General features: G+C 46.2%; 1 protein-coding gene across 4 annotated transcripts in view; it reads left to right on the top strand.

Moving 5' to 3' along the window:
- The window catches only part of SLC36A4 (solute carrier family 36 member 4), a 588,683-nt gene that overhangs the window by 181,301 nt on the left and 389,347 nt on the right, over positions 1–18,035 (top strand). The window lies entirely within an intron of this gene.

Here is an 18,035-nt window from a genome sequence, read left to right as displayed (position 1 = left end):
TGTAGATGTAACTTTCAAGAGTTGTGCAGCCACCATTAGAGTCAGGGTGCGGGTGCTGACTAAAATCATTTACTAAATTAAGAAATCTTCTGGTTTTATCGGTTTAGTTACAAACTTACATACTTGTGCCCTTAGACATGTCTCTTTGTCAGTTGTGCCCCTGGCATTTAAATGAGATTTTAAGCTCATGTGAACAGGTGTATTGTAAGAATAATTGATCTGTATATGTGTGTGCTGTATGGAATATCTAAAATCAGAGCATGAGAAGGTTTTCACCTACAGTACAGGACATGAGTGGGCTGATCCTGTGGGAACCACTGACCTCTCCACTCGTGTGATTATGTTAGGGAGTTTTGGATGGCCTGGGACAGTGATCTAATGTGAGGAGGTGAATGGAGACAGTAGCAAGCCACAGACTGCGAGTTACTGTATATAGTGGAAGAAGCAGTTTTCCCACTAGCACAGAGTATACTTATCTGGAGATGAGGGATGTGTCAGTGAGGACAGGGCTGCATGTGATGTGAGCAGGGGAATGGAGGCAGCAGGAAGCCACAGACTGAGAGTTATATAGTGGAAGGAGCAGGTTATCCAGCAGCACAGAGTGTATCAGGATATGAGGGATGTGTTGGGCTTCATGTGACAGGGGCAGTGTCATGGTGTGAAGAAGGGAATGGAGGCAGCAGTAAGCCACAGGCATGGTTACATAGTGGAAGAACAGACGAGGGGTGGGGTGGCAAAACCCACCCCTACATTTCCCTTCAGCACACTAAAAATTACCTGTAACCATACCTGAGCCTATCTGGTAATAGAAATTCAGAGAATTAGTTTACACATGTTTGCAAACACATGTTTAAGCTGCTGAGCCACTTCAAGGCTTCTCCGATGTCAGCAGTCCTAACACTACATAATAGCAGTGCCCATATAGGGCCAAGAAGTAGGATCTCCCAGCAGCACAGAGCATATCAGGAGACAAGTGATGTGGCCTTGAGTATGGAACAGCGATAATGGGGCTAATTGATGGGATCTGGTCTGAAGGTCGACAATGTTTAGGTCGACCACTATAGGTCGACAGTCACTAGCTCGACAGGGTTGGAAGGTCTACAGGGTTTCTAGGTCGACATGTGCTAGGTCGACAGGTCAAAAGGTCGACATGAGTTTGTTTTTGTTTTTTACTTTTTCATACTTAGCGATCCACGTGGACTACGATTGGAACGGTAATCTGTGCCGAGCGAAGCACCTTGCCCAAAGCATGCCGAGCGAAGCGAGCCATGCGTGGGGACACGGTGCACTAATTGGGGTTCCCAGTCACTCTATGAAGAAAACGACACCAATAAAAACAAAAAAAACCTCATGTCGACCTGTTGACCTAGCACATGTCGACCTAGAAACCCTGTCGACCTATTGACTGTCGACCTAGACACTGTCAATCTAATGATCCACACCCCTAATTGAGACCTGATCACTAGCAAGCGATTTTTGCACTGCTGCAATCATATAGTCACCGCCTGCAGGGGGGAGTGTATTTTAGCTGTGCAGGTGTGCGAATGCATGTGTAGCAGAGCTGTACAAACAGATCTTGTGCAGTCTCTGCACTGTCCAGGACTTTCTCAGCCACTGCGATCACATCAGGCTGTCCGGGACCGGAATTGACGACAGGAACCCTCCCTGCAAACGCTTGGCCACGCCTGCATTTTTCCAGACACACTCTGAAAATGGCCAGTTGCCACCCATAAATACCTTCTTCCTGTCAATCTTCTTGCGATCGCCCGTGCGAACGGATCCGTCGCACAAACCCATCGCAGAGCGGCGATCCGCTTTTTAACCGTGTGACGCGTCTGCGCATTGCGGTGCGACTAATCGCACTGGAGAATTGCTTTCTGCGACAAGGGTGCATGTATACTTGCGTTCAGTCGCACCCGCGATACACAGACATTGAACAGTGCGATGGTGCATGCAACTATTCGCACGCGGGCATGTTCAGTCGCTGCTGTGACGCGTGTGCATTGCAAAGATGACTGTGACTGTATATGTGTGTATATGTGTGTGTGTTTTGTGCTTGTCCTTATATCACCCTGTCCTTATATCACACTCTATGAGGCTGTTTCTGTCTTTATAACCATTTATTTTGTTAGACTTTTTTGTTCCTAAGCTGCATATTTACAGTCCTTTATCTTATTGCTGTACATCCCCCATACATAGAGGAACTGCTAGAGCAGCAGCGCAGCAGAGCTTGTAGTGATTCGTTTTCTTATTGATAACAATCGGGTGACATTGCAGACAATAGATTATCTAATTCCTGGTGGTGAGTTCCAAAGAGCCTTTGTTGAAGTTTCCTCTGGTTATATGGCGTCCTATTCTGTTGCCCTGCAAAGCTGCACAGCTTCGCTCTAACTACATTGTACAGATATCCAGAAAGATCGCTGGATTTGCAGACATCACAAAGAATCCTTGCCTGGCTGTTCTTTCCTATAATGCTGAAATGAAGGAGAGCAGATCCATGCAGTGTGCAGCGACACATCCAATCCCTTGCAGCCACACACTACATAGATCTGTCCAGCCACAACGATGATCACCCCTTCGAGTACAAAATAAACTTCAAATAGTTAAATCTCTCCAGTTTAGAATTCTCTAGCTTTCTATGCAAGGGCAGATAGCTCAATGAGTAGAGTGTCTGACTGCAATGTCATAGGCAACGGGTTTGAATCCTGGGCACATCAGCATCCCGAAATGAAATAAGGGACAGTGCGACTGAACAACAAAGAGCTCCCAAGTCAAGTCCATGAATGCTGTATAGATATTTAGAAAGAAAAGGGTAGGAGACGGGCGGTGGAGATGCTGGTCTTCAAAAAGGGCGGAAGCTGCAAGTGAAAGTAATTAGATCATTCATAATTGACAAGTGCTGCAAACAGCGCCCCCTACCCTGCAGCGCAATGTGCGGAGCACACTCCGAACGCACCTAGTTACGGCCCTGGTGCCATATATTTTATGAAGCATAATGTCCTGCCGGCTTCATTCGTCTCCGCATTTTTTATTCTGGTGTCCACGCGTAGTTAATTATTTCACTGACCACATATGAAGGGTAACTTTCCTCATTGCAGCTTTCCGACAATTGATCTTTTTCTGTAAGATAATTAACCACTCTTCACAAAGCACTTTCAGCCTTGGTCCTGCGTGGCACATGTGGAGTTAACTGTTCCCAGCTACACAATACAAATGCGCTTGCTATTTCAGTTATACAAGTTGGCTGGTCAGCAGGGCCGGCGCTACCACTAGGCAGCTTTAGGCAGCTGCCTATGGGCGGCGACCACTAGAGGGCGGCAGCGCACAGTGAATGAAAGAGAGAACTCATATTACAAGTTTACACTGCAGCTCCCCCCACGATTGGCTACCGCATGATGGCTGCTCTGGCGCTCCATCCCCCCATGATCGGCTCCCGCAACTTGTCACTACTCACCAGCTCCCCCCCACAATTGGCCTCCCGCTCCCGAATGTTACTGGCAGTGCTGCCTCCCCGAGTTCCTCCCCTCCTCCTGCAACTTGTCACCAGCTCCCCCGCCCCAGCAATTGGGCTCCTGCTCCCGCATGTTACCCGCTGCCTCACCCCCTTCATCTTGTTACCAGCTCACTCACCCCTCTCGATTGGTCTCCCGCATGGCAGGAATACCCAGGGCCAGGCAGTGGCAGAAGTCCGCGAGGCAATGGATTCGGTTGCTGCCGGGCTCCGGCAGTGACGGAAGCACCGTCTCCATTGCCTCTGACAAGTGCGGCTGGCCGGCTCTGGCTCCTGCATAATGGCTGGCAAAAGCACCTCCCCCCCCCCCCCCCCCCCCCCCGCAAAAGTGATGGCTTAGCTGCCCTGCTCCGGCTTCAGCCAGATGACATGACGGCTGGCCGGCTCCCGCCCCACAGGGCAGCTGGCCGGCTCTGGCTCCCGCCTCACAGCACAGCTGGCCGGCTTCGTCTCCTGCCGATCAGCGGCGCTGCCCAACTCCTACATGCTGACACCTGGCAATGGTGAGGACTAAGCTGTAAGTGATGGAGGAGAGTGTGAGGGTTGGGACAGTGTGTACGTCAATGTGGCTGTGTGTGTGTGTGTATTTGTATAGGTATGTGTGTGTATGTGGCTGTGAGTATGTAGCTATGTGGCTGCGTGTGTGTATATGTGGCTATTTGTGTACAAGTGGTATAATGTGATGTGTGTGTATGTATATATGGCTGTGTGTATATGTGGTTGGGTGTGTATTTGTATATATATATATATATGAGTGTGTGTATGTGTGTATTTGTGGCTGTGTGTGCGTATACCATAACTGGGCCAAGGGGGGGGCAATATAAAAATTTTAGCCTCCGGCCGTCTGGTATTAACTTACGCCCCTGGGGTCAGGAGAGTGCTAGGAGGTTCAATAGGAGCAGGCGAACAGTGCACCATCCCATTAGTGCACAGTTTGCCAGCCGCCGCAGTTACCGATTGCTGCAGCTGACAGCCAGCCGCCAGCTGTACCTGGCTGGAGCTCAGGCGCCACTGCTGTCGCTGTCAGCGTGTATAATTAGGGGCAAACACAGGATTTTCATGGTCGGGGGGAGGGGGAATCCGTACACACGCACACAGCAAGCAAGGGGGTGGGGGGGGTGTATGTATGTATGTATGTATGTATGCATATGTGCTACAGTATGTGTTAGAAGACAGGTTGTAATGCGATTTATCATTAACGCCTCCTTGGAGTGCCGGCCACTATCTTTGCCGAAAGTAAATAAATAAATAAATAAGTAAATATATATATATATATATATATATATAAAGAACAAAATGGGCGGCACTCGGAGTCTTACTCTCAATGAAAGAAGTGCAGTGACTTTATTGTCATCAAGGACATCAACGTTTCGGGGTCACAGCCCCGTCGTCAGGATAAGTGACATAAGTGTTAAACAGAGTATAAATACCTTAGTGTGTAGGATGACTCCTCCCGTCAGTGTAGCCCACGCTGCTCGGATCCCGGCCGCGTCGTCCGGTCCCACCGGAAGTGACGCAGCAACGGTCCGCCCGGCAACACGCAATGACACTGTGAATGGGGTTGTCATGGTTACTCAAAACATAAATAAAGAGACAGTGTTCTCTTGCTTACAAAGACGTTTCAAAATGAAAAAATGGTGGATGATATACTTTAAAGTGCTCTTGTGCCTGTGAAACAAAAAAATACTGTGCATAAAATCAGTGTTAATTTTAAAAAAACATACATTCAAAACAAACAACGTAATCATCACAACATTAATACATTTAGTATACTTAATAGCAAGTTTTGGTTAAAAACAATTTTCTTCTTTCTAAGCACTCGCATATATAATAGATGTTGGTGCTAATGCATACATATAAATGGCCTATAAGGTGTTATTATGTGGATGATTTATAACTGCAAATACTGTGCAGGGGAGGTGGTATGGAGACGATGTTAAGAGTCTTAGCTAGACTCTTCATAGGAAACATCGAAGATTCAGGGACTCATTGAGACCTTTAGGGTAAACAGTGTTTAATCTATGGATCCATCTGGATTCCAGTTGTAACAATTTCTTCGATCTGTCCCCCCCTCGTAGAGACTTGGGGACATGATCGATGATTTTATATCTTAACGTGGCCATGCTGTGTTTGGCTGTTGCAAAATGCCTGGCCACGGGTTGCTCACTGTCTCCTTTCTTGATTGCTTCCCGTATGGCATATCTGTGCTGTGCCATCCGCGTCTTAAAGGCACAGTCTGTTTTGCCCACATATGCTAATCCGCACGGGCATGTCAGGAGATATACCACATATTTCGAATCACAAGATAACGGGTGCTGAATGGTATAGGTTTTACCAGTATGTGGGTGTCTGAAATTGTCACCCTGAATGAGATAGCTGCATGTGGTGCAGCCACTACAGCGGTAGCATCCTTGCTTCTTGCTGAGAAAGTGTGTTCTTGGTTTCTCAAATTCAGAGATGTCAGTTTTCACCACATAATCTCTGATGCTCTTATTTCTAGTATGGCTTACTAGTAATTTAGAGTTGTGCACCTCGCCCAGATCCTTATCTGAGGCCACTATCGGCCACAATTGTTTAGCTCTTTTAGACAGGTATGTACTACTTGAATTAAATTGTGTAACCCACGGGAACCTACCATCCATGGTTTTTCTCTCCCTGGGTGTGAGTAATTGTTCCCGTGTTGAACTGAGTGCTCTCACCCGGGCCTTCTGGAGATCTCCTATTAAATAACCTCTATCTAGGAATTTTTTAGTCATTTTAGTCAATTCTTGATCCCTAGTCTCCGGGTCATTAGTGATACGACAAATCCGTAGATATTGGGAATATGGGAGGCTGGAGATAGTTGCTCGTGGGTGGAAACTATCATGTCTGAGAAGGTTGTTTCTATCTGTTGGTTTAATATACAGGGAAGTGTTGATTGATCCTGACTGGATGGAAATTTTTACATCTAGGAAGTTGATGGTATTTGTGTCAATAACGGTGGTAAACTTTACTGGACTATCAGACTGATTGTGTGTCTCTATTAGGTTCTCCAGTCGTGCCTGTGTGTCGGTCCACAGGATCAATACATCATCTATGTATCTGAGATATAGTCCTAAGTGACTGGCTATACTACTGTCCTGCAAAAACAGATCCTTCTCTATTTCCCACATGTATGTGTTCGCAAATGATGGGGCCACTGCGGACCCCATCGCACAACCTGTGCGTTGTATGTAGTACTTCCTGTCGTAAAGGAAAAAATTGTGTGTTAGTGTGAATTGTAAAAGCTCCAGAAAGAATTCTATTTGTGGACCCTTGTAAAACGGGTTGTTGGTAATCAGGCGTCTAACTGCTGCTAACCCCGCTGTATGCGGGATACACGTGTACAAGCTGGTCACGTCTATAGATGCTAACAGTGTATGGGCAGGTAGTATGCCTAATGCACCTAATTTACTAAGGAGGGTGGAGGTATCTTTAAGGTGGGTGCTGGTGTGTTGGATACATGGTTGGAGATATGTGTCACAATAAACAGCCAAAGGTTCACACAGTGATCCCCGGGCCGAAATAATCGGTCTACCAGGGGGATCACGTGCGTCTTTGTGTAGCTTGGGAATGCTGTAAAAAATGGGCACAACAGGTGATTCTCTACATAACATTTTAGACAATGATACAGAGATTATACCCTCGGTTACTGCTCTAGTCAACAATGTGTCTAGCTCTTGTTTGAAAACATTGGACGGGTCAGATTTCAGACACCCATATGTGTTCTGATCAGCTAATAACCTCTCACATTCTGCCTTGTATTTGTTTAGATCTAACACCACAATACCTCCCCCTTTATCAGCATTCCTGATAATGATGTCCCTTCTTTTCCCCAAATTTTTGAGAGTCTCAAATTCTTTTCTGGACATATTCGGATAAGGTTTGGAGCATGGTTCTTTATCTAGTGTTTCCATCATCCTGCTAAATGTCCTTATGGACGGATTTAGTGTATTGGGTTCAAACGACGACCTGCTTAGTTTGCTCACCTGTATCGGGATGTCTGATGCCTGAGATAGCCCATAACCAGGTGTTGATTTGTTGAAATGTTCCTTTAGTTTGAGAGCGCGTGTTAATTTGTATGTCTCAATTTTCCATTGCATTGGGTCAAGTGAATTTGTAGGTACAAAACCTAGTCCCTTGCTGAGGACTGTCTTCTCCAGTGGCGACAAGTCCTTAGAGGAAAGATTAAATATCAGTTGCGTCCCCTCTTCGGTGGCTTGGGATTTGCCTTGGGACCTCGCTTTCCTCCTCGTTTGTCCCCCTCTCCTCGTGATACAGGTGAGCAAACTAAGCAGGTCGTCGTTTGAACCCAATACACTAAATCCGTCCATAAGGACATTTAGCAGGATGATGGAAACACTAGATAAAGAACCATGCTCCAAACCTTATCCGAATATGTCCAGAAAAGAATTTGAGACTCTCAAAAATTTGGGGAAAAGAAGGGACATCATTATCAGGAATGCTGATAAAGGGGGAGGTATTGTGGTGTTAGATCTAAACAAATACAAGGCAGAATGTGAGAGGTTATTAGCTGATCAGAACACATATGGTTGTCTGAAATCTGACCCGTCCAATGTTTTCAAACAAGAGCTAGACACATTGTTGACTAGAGCAGTAACCGAGGGTATAATCTCTGTATCATTGTCTAAAATGTTATGTAGAGAATCACCTGTTGTGCCCATTTTTTACAGCATTCCCAAGCTACATAAAGACGCACGTGATCCCCCTGGTAGACCGATTATTTCGGCCCGGGGATCACTGTGTGAACCTTTGGCTGTTTATTGTGACACATATCTCCAACCATGTATCCAACACACCAGCACCCACCTTAAAGATACCTCCACCCTCCTTAGTAAATTAGGTGCATTAGGCATACTACCTGCCCATACACTGTTAGCATCTATAGACGTGACCAGCTTGTACACGTGTATCCCGCATACAGCGGGGTTAGCAGCAGTTAGACGCCTGATTACCAACAACCCGTTTTACAAGGGTCCACAAATAGAATTCTTTCTGGAGCTTTTACAATTCACACTAACACACAATTTTTTCCTTTACGACAGGAAGTACTACATACAACGCACAGGTTGTGCGATGGGGTCCGCAGTGGCCCCATCATTTGCGAACACATACATGTGGGAAATAGAGAAGGATCTGTTTTTGCAGGACAGTAGTATAGCCAGTCACTTAGGACTATATCTCAGATACATAGATGATGTATTGATCCTGTGGACCGACACACAGGCACGACTGGAGAACCTAATAGAGACACACAATCAGTCTGATAGTCCAGTAAAGTTTACCACCGTTATCGACACAAATACCATCAACTTCCTAGATGTAAAAATTTCCATCCAGTCAGGATCAATCAACACTTCCCTGTATATTAAACCAACAGATAGAAACAACCTTCTCAGACATGATAGTTTCCACCCACGAGCAACTATCTCCAGCCTCCCATATTCCCAATATCTACGGATTTGTCGTATCACTAATGACCCGGAGACTAGGGATCAAGAATTGACTAAAATGACTAAAAAATTCCTAGATAGAGGTTATTTAATAGGAGATCTCCAGAAGGCCCGGGTGAGAGCACTCAGTTCAACACGGGAACAATTACTCACACCCAGGGAGAGAAAAACCATGGATGGTAGGTTCCCGTGGGTTACACAATTTAATTCAAGTAGTACATACCTGTCTAAAAGAGCTAAACAATTGTGGCCGATAGTGGCCTCAGATAAGGATCTGGGCGAGGTGCACAACTCTAAATTACTAGTAAGCCATACTAGAAATAAGAGCATCAGAGATTATGTGGTGAAAACTGACATCTCTGAATTTGAGAAACCAAGAACACACTTTCTCAGCAAGAAGCAAGGATGCTACCGCTGTAGTGGCTGCACCACATGCAGCTATCTCATTCAGGGTGACAATTTCAGACACCCACATACTGGTAAAACCTATACCATTCAGCACCCGTTATCTTGTGATTCGAAATATGTGGTATATCTCCTGACATGCCCGTGCGGATTAGCATATGTGGGCAAAACAGACTGTGCCTTTAAGACGCGGATGGCACAGCACAGATATGCCATACGGGAAGCAATCAAGAAAGGAGACAGTGAGCAACCCGTGGCCAGGCATTTTGCAACAGCCAAACACAGCATGGCCACGTTAAGATATAAAATCATCGATCATGTCCCCAAGTCTCTACGAGGGGGGGACAGATCGAAGAAATTGTTACAACTGGAATCCAGATGGATCCATAGATTAAACACTGTTTACCCTAAAGGTCTCAATGAGTCCCTGAATCTTCGATGTTTCCTATGAAGAGTCTAGCTAAGACTCTTAACATCGTCTCCATACCACCTCCCCTGCACAGTATTTGCAGTTATAAATCATCCACATAATAACACCTTATAGGCCATTTATATGTATGCATTAGCACCAACATCTATTATATATGCGAGTGCTTAGAAAGAAGAAAATTGTTTTTAACCAAAACTTGCTATTAAGTATACTAAATGTATTAATGTTGTGATGATTACGTTGTTTGTTTTGAATGTATGTTTTTTTAAAATTAACACTGATTTTATGCACAGTATTTTTTTGTTTCACAGGCACAAGAGCACTTTAAAGTATATCATCCACCATTTTTTCATTTTGAAACGTCTTTGTAAGCAAGAGAACACTGTCTCTTTATTTATGTTTTGAGTAACCATGACAACCCCATTCACAGTGTCATTGCGTGTTGCCGGGCGGACCGTTGCTGCGTCACTTCCGGTGGGACCGGACGACGCGGCCGGGATCCGAGCAGCGTGGGCTACACTGACGGGAGGAGTCATCCTACACACTAAGGTATTTATACTCTGTTTAACACTTATGTCACTTATCCTGACGACGGGGCTGTGACCCCGAAACGTTGATGTCCTTGATGACAATAAAGTCACTGCACTTCTTTCATTGAGAGTAAGACTCCGAGTGCCGCCCATTTTGTTCTTTGTATTGCTGGGCTGCAACCCGGGGGGAAGGCACCGTGAGCACCATTCTCTGGCTTAAGGGACCAGCGAGTGCCGGGTCGATTCGGCATCATATATATATATATATATATATATATATATATATATATTTATTTATTTTCAGCAAAGATAGTGGCCGGCACTCCAAGGAGGTGTTAATGATAAATTGCATTACAACCTGTCTTCTAATAGTATATATTTAATAGCCCCTGGTGCCCACATAGTCACAATTACATATACTTCAGCGGTATGGCACTCAGGGTAATAAACACAATAGACAGAGTACAAAAACGTTTCAGCGCTTTACCACTATCCTCAGGTTACCTTGTAATCTGTCTACTGTGTTTATTACGTTGAGTGCCGCACCTATGGTGTGTTTAGATTATATATATATATATATATATATATATATATATATTTATATAAAATCATAGATCCTGCACTTCAATTAGGCAGCGGTCCCTGAGGGAGCGGACCCACTCTCCCCTCCCTAACCTAGGAGGATGACAATGGCTGTGGAACATCTAGGAAGCCATTTACTTTTTAAGCCATTTAGACTTTACACCTGGGGGACTAGAAAATTGGTATTGGTGTGTGTGTGTGTGTGTGTGTGTTGGTGTGTGTGGGGGGGGGGGCGAAGGGGGAGGACAGTAGACAGATGGTTTGCCTAGGGTTATTTCTTCTAAGGTTTTCCCATGTACACTGTTGGGTAAAGTTTGTGGTTCCTAAGAAAAAGGATGATGATTTACTGATTCTAAAGCCCTCCTGACATCCGCATAGGCAATCAACATTCTGGATTACAAGGTTATACAGGGAACAATATATACAGATACAGGCGATAAACAAATTGACACGTATACATAATTACAACCAGCAAAAAGCATCAAGACATGAGAGAGGGCCATGCTTCCAAGTGCTTTCATTCTACAAGGGCAGTTGGGGGGGGGGGGGGGCAAGAGAGGACATGGGGAGCAAAGGGGGCTTCAGTTAAAGGTGAGTTTTTAGGGCACGTTTAAAGACTGGGAGGCTGGGCAGAAGTCTGGTTTGTAAGAGGAGTGTGAACATGATGTGGTGTAGTATAGTCAGCCAGCACAGTCAGAGTCTGAGAGAGGAAAATGAGGCGGGCAGCGAAGTTGAAGATTGATTGAAGAAGGGCAAGGTGAGAGAGGGTTGAGTCAGAGATGAGGATTTTACAGTAACCAACAGTAGGGTCTGATAGGTTGGATCCTGGGGTTGAAGTGACAGTATTGTTTGGAGCACTGAACTCCGGGGACACATGAGAAGGCTTAGTTAAGAATGACACCCGGAGAGGGGTCTTGGCTTACGGAGGAGAAGGAAGTGTTTTCCGGCAGAGAGGTAAATGGGTGGGAGGACTTTGGATTTGGGTAGACAGTGACTTTGGTCTTGGGGATAAGTGTAAGGTGCTCTTGTGACATCCAAGTGGAAATGGTTGGATATACAACAGAGGACAGAAGATAAAATTTAAATGATAGACGACTGCATACGTTTAATGCTACAGTACATTGCCATCTAGTAAACCTTGTCATAAAGTGTTTCCTCAACCTAACCGGAACGTAGGGAGCTGATGGAAGCAGTCACTTATACTGTGGTCCTGATGCTCGTGGATTACAAATTAAATTTATGAATGATCTTTAATTGGTTGTTTGGCTGTGCCCCCTTGATTTTGACCACGACTGGGATCTGGTGGAAGTGCAGCGTCAAATATGTGACTGCACTGAAGAATGTGATTGCACAGCATAGATGCTACAATAAGATCGTACTAATTGCTCATTTTATGGTATGCTGATAATCGCATTAGTTTGTGTGACTCCCGCACATGCAATGATTTCTGTACATTTTAATAAAAATCAAAATTCATAATTTTTGAGGCTTTTTATTTGTATGTGAGCCAACATCTGATTCAATGTGGTGTTTTTTTGTTTTTTTTAAAACCCATTGGTACAATTGTTCCAGCTGTATTGCTCGGAGTAGAAAATAATGGTGCCTATTTTGTGTGATTTGTGGAAACTATAACTCTAACATAAAATTGTTTATGTCAGAATGTACTACATGTTGATAAAATGGTGTTATTTATGGGCAGGGGGTATAGTCCATTAGATAGCACAATTTATTTTCTTGGAGTGTCAAGTTTTGAATGGTAGTTTATTTCTTGTGACTAGAGATGAGCGGATTCGGTTTTACTCGGTTTTACTCGGTTCTCAAAACCGAATCTTATTGGCTCACGGATGTCACGTGTTTTGGATAGCCAATAAGATTCGGTTTTGAGAACCGAGTAAAACAGAGTAAAACCGAATCCGCTCATCACTACTTGTGACACTTATCATTTTAGAAGACTTGTAACTGTTTCTGTTCTTCTGTAAACTGACCGACTTCACAGCACCTGTTCTCTGTGTATGGACAGCTGCACAGGTACTCCTATTATTCTGTGTATAGGGAAAACTGCACAGCACCTGTTCTCTGTGTATGGACAGCTGCACAGTACTATGTATAGGGGAAACTGCACAGCACCTGTTCTCTGTGTATGGACTGCTGCACAGGTACTCCTGTTACTCTGTGTATAGGGGAAACTGCACAGCACCTGTTCTCTGTGTATGGACAGCCGCACAGTACTATGTATAGGGAAAACTGCACAGCACCTGTTCTCTGTGTATGGACAGCTGCACAGTACTATGTATAGGGGAAACTGCACAGCACCTGTTCTCTGTGTATGGACAGCTGCACAGGTACTCCTGTTACTCTGTGTATAGGGGAAACTGCACAGCACCTGTTCTCTGTGTATGGACAGCCGCACAGTACTATGTATAGGGGAAACTGCACAGCACCTTTTCTCCTCTGTGTATGGACAGCTGCACAGGTATTCCTGTTTTCTCTTACGTGCTAGAGGATGCTGGGGACTCCAAAAGGACCATGGGGTATAGACGGGATCTGCAGGAGACATGGGCACACTATAAGACTTTGAATGGGTGTGAACTGGCTCCTCCCTCTATGCCCCTCCTCCAGACCTCAGTTAGACTCTGTGCCCAGAGAGACTGGACACACACTAGGAGAGCTCTCCTGAGTTTCTCTGAAAAGACTTTCTGTTAGTTTTTTTATTTTCAGGGAGACCTGCTGGCTACAGGCTCCCTGCTTCGTGGGAGTGAGGGGAGAGAAGCAGACCTACTTCTTCTGAGTTCAAATGCTCTGCTTCTTAGGCTACTGGACACCATTAGCTCCAGAGGGTTCGATCACTTGGTGCGCCTAGCTGCTTGTTCCCGGAGCCGCGCCGTCAACCCCCTCACAGAACCAGAAGAAAAAAGCCGGGTGAGTATAAAGAAGAACAGAAGACTTCAGTGACGGCAGAAGAATTCAGTAATGAGGTACTGCGCTGCGCGCCATGCTCCCACACACACTTCGGGCGGCACTTGCAGGGCGCAGGGGGGGGGGACGCCCTGGGCAGCATGATTACTGAAGTTCAGCACTGGCCAGAATATATATATTAGAAGTGCCTAGGCACTAAATATAGCCCCCACCAGTATAAATATTTAAAATTTGAGCGGGACTACAGCGCACCGGTGAGGGGGCGTGGCTTAGCCCTCACAGATTACCAGCGCTATTTTCTCTTCACAGGAGCAGAGACGCTGGCCCGGACCTCCACTCTCCTGCACAAGTAACAGGGAGCAAAACGGGGGGGCACAGTAATTTGGTGCGGTTAACCCATTAATAACGGCGCAAACAGGTCTGGGGCACTGTGTATTTGCTCTCAGTACCGGGATAGGCGCTGGGGTGTGAGCTGGTAAACTCCCTCTGTGTTTCTCTAACAGGCTTTCCTGTAGGTCTGTCCCCTATAGCCAGTGTGTTTGTGCGTGTCAGTACGTGTGTGTCGACACGTCTGAGGCTGAGTGCTCCTCCCCGGAGGAAGTTGCAGTGGGGGCAGATAAGGCGCTGGGAGTGACTGTCGGCACCGCCGACTGCTGATTGGGTGGATATGTTGAGTACATTGAATGCAAATGTGGCGTTATTGACTAAAAGGCTGGATAAATCTGATTCTCAGACACAAATGTGGAGAAAACCCATGGAAGACGCCTTGTCTCAGGTACAGGCCCCCTCAGGGTCACAAAAGCGTTCATTTACCCAGATGGCGGATACTGATACCGACACGGACCCTGATTCCAGTGTCGACTATAGTGAGGCCAGTTTAAATCCAAAACTGGTTAAGAGTATTCAGTACATGATTGTGGCAATTAAAGATGTTTTACATATTTCAGAAGTACCTACTGTTCCTGCACAAGGGTTTGTTTGTATAAGGATAAAAAGCCTGAGGTGACGTTTCCCCCCTCTCATGAGCTGAACACTCTTTGTGAAAAAGCTTGGGAATCTCCTGACAAAAGGTGGAAGATTCCCAAGAGAATTCTAATGGCATATCCTTTCCCCTCTGATGACAGGGAAAAGTGGGAGTCATCTCCCAATGTGGACAAGGCTCTATCACGACTGTCCAAGAAGGTGGCGCTTCCGTCTCCTGACACTGCTGCCCTTAAGGACCCTGCGGATCGTAAGCAGGAACGACCTTAAAATCCATTTATGTCACTACGGGTGCGCTGCTCAGACCGGCCGTGGCGTCGGCATGGGTGAGTAGTGCTATTGGCAAGTGGGCAGATAATTTGGCATCGGACATGGATACCCTGGATTGGGATAGCATTCTTTTGACTCTCGGTTATATCAGGGACGCTGCAGCTTACCTAAAGGATGCCGCAAGGGATATTGGTCTCTTGGGATCAAGGCCCAATGCCATGGCAGTCTCGGCCAGGAGAGCGCTGTGGATTCATCAATGGAATGCTGATGCCGACTCTAAGAAAGTTATGGAAGCTCTCCCTTATAAAGGTAGGGTCTTGTTTGGTGACGGCCTCCCTGACCTGGTGTCTACAGCTACAGCGGGTAAGTCATCCTTTCTTCCTTATGTTCCTGCACAACAGAAAAAGACGCCGCATTATCAGATGCAGTCCTTTCGGCCTACTAAATATTAAAAAGGGAGAGGGTCGTCCTTCCTTGCCTCTAAAGGTAGAGGACGGGGAAAAAGGTCTCCTGCTGTGCCAAGCTCCCAGGAGCAGAAGTCCTCCCCGGCTTCTTCCAAGTCCACCGCATGATTCTGGGGCTCCTCTACTGGAGTCCGTACCGGTGGGGGCGTGTCTCCGACTCTTCAGTCAGGTCTGGTTTCACTCGGGCCTGGATCCTTAGGTGTTAGACATAGTGTCCCAAGGCTACAAGCTGGAGTTTCAGGAGGTGCCCCCCCACCGATTTTTCAAATCAGCCTTGCCAGTTTCTATCCCAGAAAGGGAAGTAGTGCGTGCTGCGATACAAAAGCTGTGTCAACAGCGTGTCATTGTCACGGTACCCCCGTCTCAACGGGGAAAGGTGTTTTATTCGAGCCTATTTGTCGTACCAAAGCCGGATGGCTCGGTCAGACCGATCCTGAACCTAAAATCCCTCAATCTGTATTTGAAAACTTTCAAGTTTAAGATGGAATCTCTTCGGGCGGTGATCTCCAGTCTGGAAGGGGGGGATTTTATGGAGTCAGTCGACATAAAAGATGCATACTTACATGTCCCAATATATCCTCCACATCAGGCTTTCCTGAAGTTTGCGGTTCAGGATTGTCATTACCAATTTCAGATGTTGCCGTTTGGTCTTTCCACGGCCCCGAGGATCTTCACCAAAGTAATGGCAGAAATGATGGTGCTCCTACGCAAGCAGGGTGTCACAATGATCCCGTACTTGGACGATCTCCTGATAAAGGCAAAAATAAGAATTTACTCACCGGTAATTCTATTTCTCGTAGTTCGTAGTGGATGCTGGGTACTCCGTAAGGACCATGGGGAATAGACGGGCTCCGCAGGAGACTGGGCACTCCTTAAAGAAAGATTAGGTACTATATCTGGTGTGCACTGGCTCCTCCCTCTATGGCCCTCCTCCAGACCTCAATTAGGGAAACTGTGCCCGGAAGAGCTGACATTACTAGGAAAGGATTTGGAATCCAGGGTAAGACTCATACCAGCCACACCAATCACACCGTACAACTTGTGATAACTATACCCAGTTAACAGTATGAACAACAACTGAGCCTCATTCAACAGATGGCTCATAACAATAACCCTATAGTTAAGCAATAACTATATACATGTATTGCAGAAAGTCCGCACTTGGGACGGGCTCCCAGCATCCACTACGGACTACGAGAAATAGAATTACCGGTGATTAAATTCTTATTTTCTCTGACGTCCTAGTGGATGCTGGGTACTCCGTAAGGACCATGGGGATTATACCAAAGCTCCCAAACGGGCGGGAGAGTGCGGATGACTCTGCAGCACCGAATGAGCAAACACAAGGTCCTCCTCAGCCAGGGTATCAAACTTGTAGAATTTTGCAAAAGTGTTTGATCCCGACCAAGTAGCAGCTCGGCAAAGCTGTAAAGCCGAGACCCCTCGGGCAGCCGCCCAAGAAGAGCCCACCTTCCTTGTGGAATGGGCTTTTACTGATTTAGGATGCGGCAATCCTGCCGCAGAATGAGCTTGCTGAATCGTGTTACAGATCCAGCGCGCAATAGTATGCTTTGAAGCAGGAGCACCCAGCTTGTTGGGCGCATGCAAGATAAACAGCGAGTCAGTTTTCCTGACTCCAGCCGTCCTGGCTACATAGATTTTCAAAGCCCTGACTACGTCCAGTAACTTGGAGCCCCCCAAGTCCCTAGTAGCCGCAGGCACCACAATAGGTTGGTTCCAATGAAACGCTGATACCACCTTAGGGAGAAATTGGGGACGAGTCCTCAATTCTGCCTTGTCCATATGGAAGATCAGATAAGGGCTTTTACACGACAAAGCCGCCAATTCTGACACACGCCTAGCCGAAGCTAAGGCCAATAGCATGACCACTTTCCACGTGAGATATTTTAGCTCCACGGTCTTAAGTGGCTCAAACCAGTGGGATTTCAGGAAATCCAACACAACGTTAAGATCCCAAGGCGCCACTGGAGGCACAAAAGGGGGCTGAATATGCAGCACTCCCTTAACAAATGTCTGAACTTCAGTCTTTCCTAGCCTTTATCAGCCTAGGAATCACTTCATCTGGAATGCCCTTTTCCGTTAGGATCCGGCGTTCAACCGCCATGCCGTCAAACGCAGCCGCGGTAAGTTTTGGAACAGACAGGGCCCCTGCTGTAACAGGTCCTGTCTGAGAGGCAGAGGCCATGGGTCCTCTGAGATCATTTCTTGTAGTTCTGGGTACCAAGTTCTTTTTGGCCAATCCGGAATGATGAGTATAGTTCTTACTCCTCTCTTTCTTACAATCCTCAGTACCTTGGGTATGAGAGGAAGAGGAGGGAACACACATGAACTGACTGGTACACCCACGGTGTCACTAGTGCGTCCACAGCTATCGCCTGCGGGTCTCTTGACCTGGCGCAATATTTTTTTAGCTTTTGGTTGAGACGGGATGCC

This window comes from Pseudophryne corroboree, chromosome 2 (assembly GCF_028390025.1).
Source record: "Pseudophryne corroboree isolate aPseCor3 chromosome 2, aPseCor3.hap2, whole genome shotgun sequence".
NCBI lineage: Eukaryota > Metazoa > Chordata > Amphibia > Anura > Myobatrachidae > Pseudophryne > Pseudophryne corroboree.
This window is presented reverse-complemented; position numbering and strand designations above follow the sequence as displayed.